The sequence below is a fragment of the Symphalangus syndactylus genome, chromosome 18 (genome assembly GCF_028878055.3).
Source record: "Symphalangus syndactylus isolate Jambi chromosome 18, NHGRI_mSymSyn1-v2.1_pri, whole genome shotgun sequence".
Classification (NCBI taxonomy): Eukaryota; Metazoa; Chordata; class Mammalia; order Primates; family Hylobatidae; genus Symphalangus; species Symphalangus syndactylus.
The window spans coordinates 54,903,618-54,916,582 of NC_072440.2; positions in this window are offsets into that span (position 1 = coordinate 54,903,618).

Sequence of the window (12,965 nt, forward strand, 5' to 3'; positions counted from 1 at the left end):
AGAAAGCTGAAACTGGATCACTTCCTTACACCTTATACAAAAATTAATTCAAGATGGATTAAAGACTTATATGTTAGACCTAAAACCATTAAAACCCTAGAAGAAAACCTAGGCAATACCATTCAGGACATAGGCGTGGGCAAGGACTTCATGTCTAAAACACCAAAAGCAATGGCAACAAAAGGCAAAATTGACAAATGGGATCTCATTAAACTAAAGAGCTTCTGCACAGCAAAAGAATCTATCATCAGAGTGAACAGGCAACCTACAAAATGGGAGAAAATTTTTGCAACCTACTCATCTGACAAAGGGCTAATATCCAGAATCTACAATGAACTCAAACAAATTTACAAGAAAAAAACAAACAACCCCATCAAAAAGTGGGCAAAGGACATGAACAGACACTTCTCAAAAGAAGACATTTATGCAGCCAATAAACACATGAAGAAATGCTCATCATCACTGGCCATCAGAGAAATGCAAATCAAAACCACAGTGAGATACCATCTCACACCAGTTAGAATGGCCATCATTAAAAAATCAGGAAACAACAGGTGCTGGAGAGGATGTGGAGAAATAGGAACACTTTTACACTGTTGGTGGGACTGTAAACTAGTTCAACCATTGTGGAAGTCAGTGTGGCGATTCCTCAGGGATCTAGAACTAGAAATACCATTTGACCCAGCCATCCCACTACTGGGTATATACCCAAAGGACTATAAATCATGCTGCTATAAAGACACATGCACACGTATGTTTATTGTGGCACTATTCACAATAGCAAAGAGTTGGAACCAACCCAAATGTCCAACAACAATAGACTGGATTAAGAAAATGTGGCACATATACACCATGGAATACTATGCAGCCATAAAAAATGATGAGTTCGTGTCCTATGTAGGGACATGGATGAAACTGGAAAACATCATTCTCAGTAAACTATCGCAAGGACAAAAAACCAAACACCGCATGTTCTCACTCATAGGTGGGAATTGATCAATGAGAACTCATGGACACAGGAAGGGGAACATCACACTCTGGGGACTGTTGTGGGGTGAGGGGAGGGGGGAGGGACAGCATTAGGAGATACACCTAATGCTAAATGACGAGTTAATGGGTGCAGGAAATCAACATGGCGCATGGATACATATGTAACAAACCTGCACATTGTGCACATGTACCCTAAAACCCTAAAGTATAATAAAAAAATAAATAAATAAATAAAATAAAATAAAAAAGAAAATGAAAAAAAAAAAGAGTTACATTCTAACATCTCCTACATCATTCTCCTCATTTAAATACAAAGGCATCTGACCTAATACTCCCGAACCATCATCTCAAGAGTATGACTCATACAGAGAAATTCTTACTATTTCAGCATCTCACCCCTGTTGGATGACCGAAGTAACCTTATGGCAAATTCAGCTTTAGTGAATGATATTTCTTAGGGTTGTTTTGTCCACAAAGACTCCTACTGCCAGAAATACGAAAATGGAAAATATGAGCTTTGCCTAGTAGTCCGTCACCATCAGTTTCACAACAGTGACAAAACATTCTTTCCTCAGAAAGCATCAGGCACCTCCTCTGAGGATTACCTGGTGGAATCTCCCCCCATGCCCACCCAACCTTCACTAACTGACTCCATGTCACAAAAGGTATGCTGGTATGAATCCGCCCACCCTCCTCCATGCTCACCGACAGCTGAACAAGCCCCACACTTCTCCCTCCAAATAACTGGCAACGCCGGCAGAGACTTGGAACAGCAGGCAGACAAAGAAAAACAATTTAATTTCTCTCTGACTGGCTGCGCCTTTCCAAATGTGACAGCTTTTCTAACCAAATGGCTTGTATTCTAGTCAGTTAGACTGAGGAAGAAACAGGGTGAACAGTGACACCAAATGGTTAGATATACTAAGAAAGGCTGTTTATATCCTGTGCCACATCAGAAATGACTGAGGTGGCTTACATAGATAAATAATAGTCAATAAAATAACAAAAGTAGGTAGTAAATTAGGAAACAAAATACTTTGATACCTAAAAATGTCTACAGAATAGTAGATTTAAAAAAAAAAAAAGCTAATCTGAGCCACTAATTCACTTTCTAGCAGTGCAGAGGAAAAAAAGGAAATCTGTTCAGTTTCAAAGGAGAAGTACAATTCCTCCTCAAGCTACAATGACAGAAATTTCTAATAAGAGGCTTTTAAGTATCTATTAAAAACTAGAGACCTTGGAAAAAAAAAAAAGTGGTGAAAAGTGAGCATCCTTGTCTGATTCCAGATGTTAGAAGAAAGGCTTTCGATATACAATGTTAGCTGTGTGTTTGTCATCTATGGCCTATGTTATTTGAGGTATGTTTCTTCTATACCCAGTTTGCTGAGGATTTTTACTACAAAGGGATGTTGAATTTTATTGGATGATTTTTCAATATCTATTGAAATGGTCATATGGCTTCTGTTCTTGGTTCTGTTAATGTGATGTATCACATTTATTGATTTGCATATGTTGAATCATCCTTGAATTCCTGGGATGAATTTTACTTGATCATGGTGAATTATTTTTTAACATGTTGTTGAGGTTCACTAGTATTTTGTTGAGAATTTTTGCGTCTATGTTTATGCGTGATATTGGCCTGTAGTTTTCTTTTTTCTTGTGTCTTTGTCTGGTTTCGGTATCAGAGTAATGCTGACTTTCTAGAATAAGTTTAGAAGTATTCCCTCCTCTTCAATGTTTTGAAGCACTTGCTTGAATAGAATTAGTATTATTTCTTTTTTTTTTTTTTTTTTGAGACAGTCTCACTCCATCGCCCAGGCTGGAGTGCAGTGGTGCCATCTGGGCTCACTGCAACCTCCACCTCCCGGGTTCTATCTTGGAGATCACTGAGTTTTCTCAAAACAGATATTTTGAATTCTTGGTCAGAGGTTCACATATTGCTGACTCATTAAAGTTAGTCACTGGTTCCTCACTTTGTCTATTTGGAGTCATGGTTCCTTCTTTGCTATTGTTTCCTGTGATGTGAGTCTATGTCTTTGCATTAAAGGATTTGTTATTTATTTCAGTCTTCTCTGTCTGGCTTGTTTCAGTTTTTATTTGATATGTTTGCTTGGGGTTTTTATTTTTAATTTACCTGTTGGTTTTATTTGTTTATTTTCTTTTTCTTTTTTTCCAGCTAGGTCACTGCCTCATTTTTGACACTAGATGGTGGCATAAGCCCAGGTTTGCCTTGGTTCTGGAATGCAATTAAGAGTGCCACCCAGCCGGGAGCAGTGGCTCATGCCTGTAATCCTAGCACTTTGGGAGGCTGAGGCGGGCAGATCACGAGGTCAAGAGATCAAGACCATCCTGGCCCACATGGTGAAACCTCGTCTCTACTGAAAATACAAAAGTTAGCTGGGCGTGGTGGCGCGCGCCTGTAGTCCCAGCTACTTGGCAGGCTGAGGCAGGGGAATCACTTGAACCTGGGAGGCGGAGGTTGCAGTGAGCTGAGATCCTGCCACTGCACTCCAGCCTGGTGAGAGAGCGAGACTCCATCTCAAAACAAAACAAAACAAACAAAACAAGAGTGCCACCCATCAGGATGAGGGAGGTCTCAAAGGGGATATTTCAGTAGTGTGGGGAGGATGGTTAGGGGTTGTGCCCAGGGGACCTGTGGAACAAACCTACCACATGGTGCTGCTTAACAGCCATGCTGATTTGCTGTCTCCTTTGGCCAAATTAGAGCAGAGCGTCCAAGGCTGGGGATGGTGGTCCTGCTTCCCCACTCTGTCTCTGGCTGTCCTCTGGGATATTTCTTCTTTCAGGCACACTGGATGCTTTCTGTGGGCTGAGTCAGGGACAGGTTTCCTGCCAGTGAACCCACGATGATGGAGAAGCTGGTTGGCCATCTCGATCTCACTTTTTCCAGTGAAGAATGCATGAGTCAGCAAGTTTTCTGCACGCTTGGTATGGGGCAGATTTGAGGGAGGGGCATGATGGATATAGAAGTCTGAGTCTCAGCCAGGCGGAGTGGCTCACACCTGTAATCTCAGCACTTTGGGAGGCCGAGGCAGGCAGATCACCTGAGGTCAGGAGTTCAAGACCAGCCTGGCCAACATGGTGAAACCCCCCTCTCTACTAAAAATACAAAAATTACCCATGCGTGGTGGCGCACACTTGTAACCCCAGCTACTCAGGAGGCTGAGGCAGGAGAATTGCTTGAACCCAGGAAGCACAGGTTGCAGTGAGCCACTGCACTCCAACCTGGGCAATACAGTGAGACCCCATCTTAAACAAAAATTTTCTTTAAGTCTGATTCTCTTGACAATGTCTCAAAGTTTTTTTCATCTGTGGCCGCAGGAACTCTCATCTTCATATTTGAGTTCTGGAACATTGCTGGTGATGATCTTGGTGCTATGTGTTTCTTTTCAGTTTTCTGTTGGGGAAGTAAAGCCAGCTTGCTTCCGCAGCACCATTTTGGAACCTCTAGTGAAATTTTTAATTGAGAAATATTCTGCAAATGTTTTTATATTTTACCTCCTTTTCAATGATCACCATTCTCTAGCCATGTGATTGACAAGGACTTTCTCATAGTTCTATACCCTTCACCACATCATTCGCTCTTCCTCCCGTAACATTATTTCTAGTCAGTCACCTACAACCCTCTCCTCTGTTTCTTCAAATCTCAATGTACCTTTTCTTTTCTTTTCTTTTCTTTTTTTTTTTTCTGAGACGGAATCTCACTCTGTCACCCAGGCTGGAGTGCAGTGGTGTGATCTTGACTCACTGAAACCTATGCCTCCTGGGTTCAAATGATTCTCCCGCTTCAGCTTCCCGAGTAACTAGGATTACAGGCACCCACCACCATGCCCGGCTAACTTTTTTTTTTTTTTTTTTTGAGACGAAGTCTTGCTGGATCACCCAGGCTGGAGTGCAGTGGCGCGTTCTCGGCTCACTGCAACCTCTGCATCCCAGGTTCAAGCAATTCTCCTGCCTCAGCCTCCCAACTAGCTGGGATTACAGGTGCCTGCCACCACGCCACGCGCTTAGCTAATTTTTGTATTTTTAGTAGAGACGGGATTTCATCACGTTGGCCAGGCTGGTCTCGAACTCCTGACCTCCTGGTCCGCCCACTTTGGCCTCCCAAAATGCTGGGATTACAGGCATAAGCCACCACGCCCGGCCGATTTTGACATTTTTAGTAGAGACAGGGTTTCACCATGTTGGCCAGGCTGGTCTCGAACTCCTGACCTCAAGTGATCTGCCCACCTCAGCCTCCCAAAGTGCTGGGATTACAGGTGTGAGTCACCACGCCCAACCAATGTACCTTTTCTTTAAAATATAAATTGAATTGCTATTCCTGCATGGAATTATTCTCAGTCTGGCTTCATGCAACAGGAGGACCCCCTAGCCTGAGAGCTAAAAACTTCTAACTTCTTTACCAAGCACACCATCTGGCTCCCTTTATCCTGGGCTCTGCCACTGACGACCTGTGTGGCATCAGTCACATAATTTCTCTATCAGAGCCTCAGTGTTGTAGTTCGGTTGTGTAGTGGTGGTGGTTTGGTTTAGTTTTGTTAATGCCAAAACTATTTCAAAAATCTGATGAGATTTATGAACTCTCTTTCCAGAGAAAAGCACACTCACGCAAATATTTTTCAAATTATTTCCAAGTGTTTACAAACTTCCTAGAGCCTATCTATGGACTTCAGTTTAACAATCCTTGGACTGGCCCCCATCCTTTTATTTAAATAGCTCTCTCTGGCTCTAAGTCTAATTCCTCTTAGAAATAAAAATAGAAAAGAAACAATGTCTATCTCTGCTAAGAGCTCATCTCTGAGAAAAATGACGCTGACATCTCAGCCACATTCTGAAAATCAGGATTCTGGAAAGTCCTGTGATCTAAGATAAGTGGTCTAGGCAGGCCAAGCGCGGTGGCTCACGCCTGTAATCCCAACACTTTGGGAGGCCGAGGGGGGCGGATCACGAGGTCAGGAGATCGAGACCATCCTGGCTAACACGGTGAAACCCCATCTCTACTAAAAATACAAAAAAAATTAGCTGGGCGTGGTGGCGGGCACCTGTAGTCCCAGCTACTCAGGAGGCTGAGGTAGGAGAATGGCACAAACCCGGGGGGGTGGAGCTTGCAGTGAGCAGAGCTCGCGCCACTGCACTCCAGCCTGGGCAACAGAGCGAGACTCCATCTCAAAAACATAAATAAATTTAAAAAATAATGACTCTACAGTGGTATTCCAGAAAGGATAAAATGTAAAGTGTACTAGAAGAGCATTGCAACTCATGAAAAGAATGATAATGATGTACTGTACATATTAGTGGTGATTGTGTTATCCTCTTTGTTGTCACCTTAGTATTAATATTAATTGTATTGCATTGGTATTTTATTATATCAAGAAGTTGTGGCCGGGTGCGGTGGCTCACGCCTGTAATCCCAGCACTTTGGGAGGCCGAGGCGGGCGGATCACAAGGTCAGGAGATCGAGACCATCCTGGCTAACACGGTGAAACCCCATCTCCACTAAAAATATAAAAAAGTAGCCAGGCAAGGTGGCGGGCGCCTGTAGTCCCAGCTACGCGGGAGGCTGAGGCAGGAGAATGGCGTGAACCCGGGGGGGCGGAGCCTGCACTGAGCCGAGATGGCGCCACTGCACTCCAGCCTGGGTGAAAGAGCGAGACTCCGTCTCAAAAAAAAAAAAAAAAAAAAAAAAAAAAAAAAGAAGTTGTTAGATACATGTGTTTATTTGTTTAAAAATATCAAAAATTATAGTTAAAAGAGTAATTGGTGCATTGACCATGAGGGAGAGATCTACATATGACTTTAGAATGAGAGATGATATAAAAGAGAAAGTAAAACATTTGAAAAGTGCGAAATCCATTCAAGGAGGAGAGTGATTAGTTATTAATACAACCTGGATAGAGGGCTCATGACTTCACCAACTCAAATCAGGAGCACAAATGTTGTGAAAGTGACCTGGGTTATAAGATGGAGGGATGCTCCAGGTTTTCAAGAAAAACATGCAGGCCTGAAGAGGTCTATTACACTACAAGGATTTCAGTTTGTATTATCAGTTTGCTTTTGTTGCATAACAAAACACCCCAAAAGTCAGTGGCTTAAGTTTTCTCTTTTTATTTCTCCTCATTCTGTGGGTCAATTGAACAGCTCTTCTGGTCTGGTCTGGTTCAACTAGTGCCGAATGTTCAAGGCTGAATGGTCAATGTCTGGTAGTTGGAAGGCTGCTTGGTCTGAGGGGGCTTCAGCTGGGATGGACTGACTCTGCCCTGCATGGCCTCTTACCCGCCACTAAGTCTGCCTCAGCTTCCTCACATGGAAGCCTGAGGATTCCAGAAAGCAGGCCCCAATGTGTCAAGTTTGCTATGGCCCCATTGGCCAAAACAATGCCAATGACCAAGCCCAGAATCCATGTGAGACAGGTTTACTCAAGCAGGAGTGAACAAACTGAGGGCCATTACTTTAATAACTTATTACAGCTTGTTAACAGTTTGATTTATCTGGTGTTGTATAGATGCTTAGAAATATTTTTTGTGTTAAATTTGTAAGTCTAGCAGTCAGCATTTGAAACTTTTAAGAGAAACACGCACATAAAATTTGCGATGTGGTTTGAAATGTCTTAGGAAATGTAATGAATCAAGTTTGAAGTAGTGTTAAGTGTTTAAGGAGGATTTAGTCTCTTACATTTATGAGTTAATAGCATATGAATCAAAGAACAAGTAAAAGTGATTGTTCTTATTTTATATCAATATTACCAGATTAATAAATGGACTGGAGCTGGGCACGGTGGCTCATGCCTGTAATCCCAGTACTTTGGGAAGCCGAGGTGGGAGGATCACTTGAGCCCAGGAGTTTGAGGTTAGCCTGGGCAACATAGTGAGACCCTGTCTCTACAAAAAAAATATAAAATTAGCCAGGCATGGTGGTGCACACCTGGAGTTCCAGCTACTCTGGAGGCTGAGGCTAGAGGATCACTTGAGCCCAGAAGGTTGAGGCTGAAGTGAGTCATGATTGTGCCACTACACTCCAGCCTACATAACAGAGCTAGAACCTGTTTCAAATAAATAAGTAAGTAACTAAGTAAATAAATAAACTAGCAAGATTTGTAAGTTGAATTTAAAAGCTTAAAGACTGGATGTGGTGCCTAGTGCCTGTAATCCCAGGTATCCGGGAGGCTGAGGCAGGAGGATAACTTGAGGCCATACTTTGAGATCAGCTGACCAGCCTGGGCAACATATTGAGACACTGTCTCTAAAAAAAAAAAAAAAAAAAGTCCGGGTGCGGTGGCTCCCCCTGTAATCCCAGCACTTTGGGAAGCCAAGGTGGGCGAATCACAAGGTAAGGAGTTCAAGACCAGCCTGGCCAACATGGTGAAACCCCCTCTCTACTAAAAATACAAAAAATTAGCCGGGCGTGGTGGCAGGTGCCTGAATCCCAGCTACTCGGGAGGCTGAGGCAGGAGAATCGCTTGAACCCGGGAGGCGGAGGTTGCAGTGAGCAGAGATGGCGCCATTGCACTCCAGCCTGGGCGACAGAGTGAAACCCCATCTCAAAAATAATAGTAATAATAAATAATGCTTGAGAAGACCTAGGATTTAAATGTTGCAACTCAATGTAAGAATAAAAGTAAAACAGTTGTCATAAAAAAAATTTCTGAGGCCAGGCGCGAGAGGATCACTTGACCCCAGAGTTTGAGGCCAGCCTGGGAAACATAGATATTACATATTACAAGTAATAAAAAAAATTAGACGGGCATAGTGGCTCACACCTGTGGTCCCACAGAGTCTCCCACGGGAGACTGAGGCAGAAGGATCACCTGAGCACAGGAGGTTGAGACTGCAGTGAGCTGTGATGGAGCCACCTTACTCCAGCCTGGGTGACAGAGTGAGACTCTGTCTGGGGAAAAAAAAAAAAAAAAAAGGAAAAAAAATCCACACACAAAAACCCCTCTTGAACTTAGTAAATCTCAGTTGACACATTTATTCAACAGTTTATTCAAAACATGTTTATTGATCATCTCCTGTGAGACGGAGGCTATTCTAAGCACTGGGAATATGGTTGTCTTAGTCTGTTTTCTGTTGCTATAAGAGAATACCATAGATTGGGTAATTTACAAAGAAAAAAATGTTATTTAGCTCACAATTCTAGAGGCCAGGAAGTCCAAGAGCATGGCACCAGCATTTGGTGAGGGCCTCTTTGCTGTGTCAAAACACGGCAGAGGCCTTCATAGGGAGAGAGGGTAAGAGTGTGCAGGTCAGCTCAGGTCTGTTTTTTTTTTTTTTTTTTTTTTTGAGACAGGATTTCACTCCCATCTCCCAGGCAGGAGTGCAGTGGCACAATGTCGGCAAACTGCAACCTCTGCCTCCCTCCCAGGCTCAAGCCTCAGCCTCTCGAGCAGCTAGGACTACAGGCACGTATGGCTAATTTTTGGATTTTGGGTAGAGAGGTTTTCACCATGTTGCCCAGGCTTGTCTATGAACTCCTGAGCTCGAGTGATCTGCCTGCCTCGGCCTCCCAAAGTGCTGGGATTGTAGGCATGAGCCACCACACCTGGCCTATCTTCCTCTTCATGTAAACACACCAGTCCCATTATGGAGGCCCCCACCTTGATGATCTCATTCAAATTACTTCCCAAAGGCCTCACCTTCAATCAACATATGAATTTGGGGATTAAGTTTGTAACATGTGAAATTTGGAGGATACATTCAAAGAATAGCAATGGTGAAAAATGATTTGCAGTCTCTTCTTTCACTGAGATTATATACTAGCAGAGGACACGCAGGAAAAGTCAAATAAACAAACAACATCGTTTCAGAGAATGGACACAGAAAGATCAGTCAATCGGAGACTAGCTCCTAACCCCATCTTTCTCATGGCAAAGGATATTCTGTCCCCTCTGTCACTGTCCTGGAATGAAATCCGTGGCCATTTCCCTTTTCCCATAGCCAAAGACACCACCAAGTTCTCCAATCCCTGACTCCGATTCCTGACATCAATCTATTGCTCCTTGTGTAATCAGTCAATGAATCAAAAAAAATTTTTTTGGATATCTACTATCTCCTCAGGATGAGGCTCTGTCAGGGGAAAATAAGAACCCAGAGAACAAGCAATAAGCAAAGCAGCCTAATGTTGACATGCGCTTGGCAAGTATTCACAGACCACCTCACGCCCAGCCAAGCACTGCAGGTGAGAGCAACACAGGAGTGAGGAAGCCGGGGTCCTTACCATCAGGGAGGACCAATCTTACAGATAGGGAAAAACTATATTTCATCCAGTTGAAAATGCCCATTTTCTACATCTTAAAATTCCTAAAATTAGGCTTTATCTTTCAATGATTTGGGATGATTGGATGAAGTACGGTAACTACAACACAAAGCAGCATTGTGCCCTGACAGGTGTGCAGAGCCTATAGCAATTAGAACAGTGGTCTAAGGTCAGGCTACACATTAGTCGTACCTGGGAAACTCAAAAATACTTATGCCCAGACCCCCACCCCGCCCTCCGCAGACCAACAGAATCAGTGTGGAAGGGTGTGGCTGTACATTGGTATTTCAAAAAGCACCTCATGCGATTCTAATATGTAGGCAGAGTTGAGAACCAGGATAGCAATTTCAAATGAGAGTACACATTACCCTGAGGTTACATGAAGATTTTCCAAGGGGCGTGCCTTGGAGAGTTTAGGGTACAGGTCAGTAAACTAGGACCTATGGCCCCAATCTGTTCTGCTGCCTGTTTTTGTACCCTCCGGGGAGCTAAGTTAGTTTTTACAGTTTCAAATGGTCAGGGGAAAAAATCAAAAGGGAAATAATATGTTGGGACAAATGAAAATTATATGAAATGTAAATGTAAGTGTCCATAAATAAAGTTTTATTAGAACACAGACACACTCCTTTGTTTACATATTGTCAATGGCTGCTACAAGGGCAGAGCTGAATAGTTGGGACAGAACTATATGGTTGGCAAAGCCTGAAATATTTACTATCTGACACTTTCCAGAAAAAAAAATTTGCTGGCCCTGGCTTGAAGGGAATAGATTTGGAGGGACTGGACCCCAAGAATCTCAACATCCCCATGTCCTCTTCCAGACACTTGCCTGCCAGGAAAGGTACCAGCTGTCAAGATGTCAGGTGTGGGTGGAGGCTCCCTTCCTTCCCCACACTTTTGCTTCCTGCTTGTCCTTCTCCCACTTTCAAAAGAAAGGTAGGCCTCTCATCAGTCCTGGGTATTAAGTTTCTAACATGTGAAATTTGGGGGACACATTTTAGAATGTGTAAAAAAGCCCCTGGGCACCCAGAGCAGTGGCTCACCCCTGTAATCCCAGCACTTTGGGAGGTTGAGAAGGGCAGATAACAAGGTCAGGAGTTCGAGACCAGCCTGGCCAACATGGTGAAACCCCGTCTCTACTAAACATACAAAAATTAGCTGGGCGTGGTGGCATGTGCCTGTAATCCCAGCTATTCAGGAGGCTGAGGCAGGAGAATTGCTTGAACCTGGGAGGCGGAGGTTGCCACTACACTCCAGCCTGGGCGGCAGAGCAAGACTCCATCTCATAAAAAAAAAAATAAATAAAATAAAATAAAATTTAAAAAGCCCCTGGGCACTAGACATAGCAACAGTACCAAATACCATTGTCTAACAGGACTCTGATCACAGGGTAGCTATATACACATATCGATATACATAGATAGATAGATAGACATCTATTTTTTGCAAGTGATGTAGGTTCCAAATATTGCCTTACTAAAATTGAAGGAGAACCCAATCAAGTTGTCAGTTGCCAAATCAATAAAAATATTTGGCTGGGCACAGTGATGCAAACCTGTAATCCCAGCTACTTGGGAGGCTGAGATGAGAGGACCTCTTGAGCCCTGGAGTTTGAGCCTAGCCTAGGCCGCTTAGTGAGACCCTGCCTATTTAAAAAAAAAAAAAAAAAGGTGATAAAATGGCTACGTGATCTTTGCATATGACTGAAAATGGGTTCAAAGAATTGATGAAACAAATATAATAATTATTTATGTAAGCAATTTTTTAAGGCTTACATCTAAAATATTTTTAGCCTAGGGTGGTAGCTCATGCCTGTAATCCTAGTATTTTGGGAAGCTGAGGCAGGGGGATGACTTGAGCCCGGGAATTCAAGACCAGCCTGGGTAACATAGTGAGACCCTGTCTCAATGTTTTAAAAAGAAGAAAAATAGTGGCTCACGCCTGTAATCCTAGCACTTTGGGAGGCCAAGGCGGGCGGATCATGAGGTCATGAGATCGAGACCATCCTGGCTAACACAGTGAAACTCCGTCTCTACTAAAAATACAAAAAATTAGCCGGGCGTGGTGGCAGGGGCCTGTAGTCCCAGCTACTCGGGAGGCTGAGGCAGGAGAATGGACTGAACCCGGGAGGCAGAGCTTGCAGTGAGCCGAGATCGCGCCACTGCACTCCGGCCTGGGCGACAGAGCAAGACTCCATCTCAAAAACAAAACAAAAAAAAAGAAGAAGAAAAATAAAATATTTTTAAATGCTGAATGTTGTTTTGTTCTATGAATAAGCAATATTTGTTCACAGATACATGAACTAATTAGGAATAAAATGAATTTCAAATAACAGTTCATGTTTAATTACTTATTAACATGTATTATATTTACATTATTTTTTATCAATTATGTACTAATAATGGCAATGATGAAATGAGGATCTCAGTGTCTTGCACTGGGCAGAGGCCTTTCTCATTCCCTGCCACTTAGGCCCCAGCATGGCTTCCCTAAGAGCTAGGAGCTCAGAGGGAGGGGCTGGGCAAGACAGAAGTCAGGATCTTTTTGTAACTTAATCTTGTAAGTGACATCCCATCATTTTTGTCTCCTTCTATTCATATTCTATTGTTAGAACCAAGCCTCTGGGTCCATCCCACACTCCGCGAGGAGGATTCAGAAGGTCGTGACTCCCAGGAGGTGGGATCCTAGAATACATCTTAGAA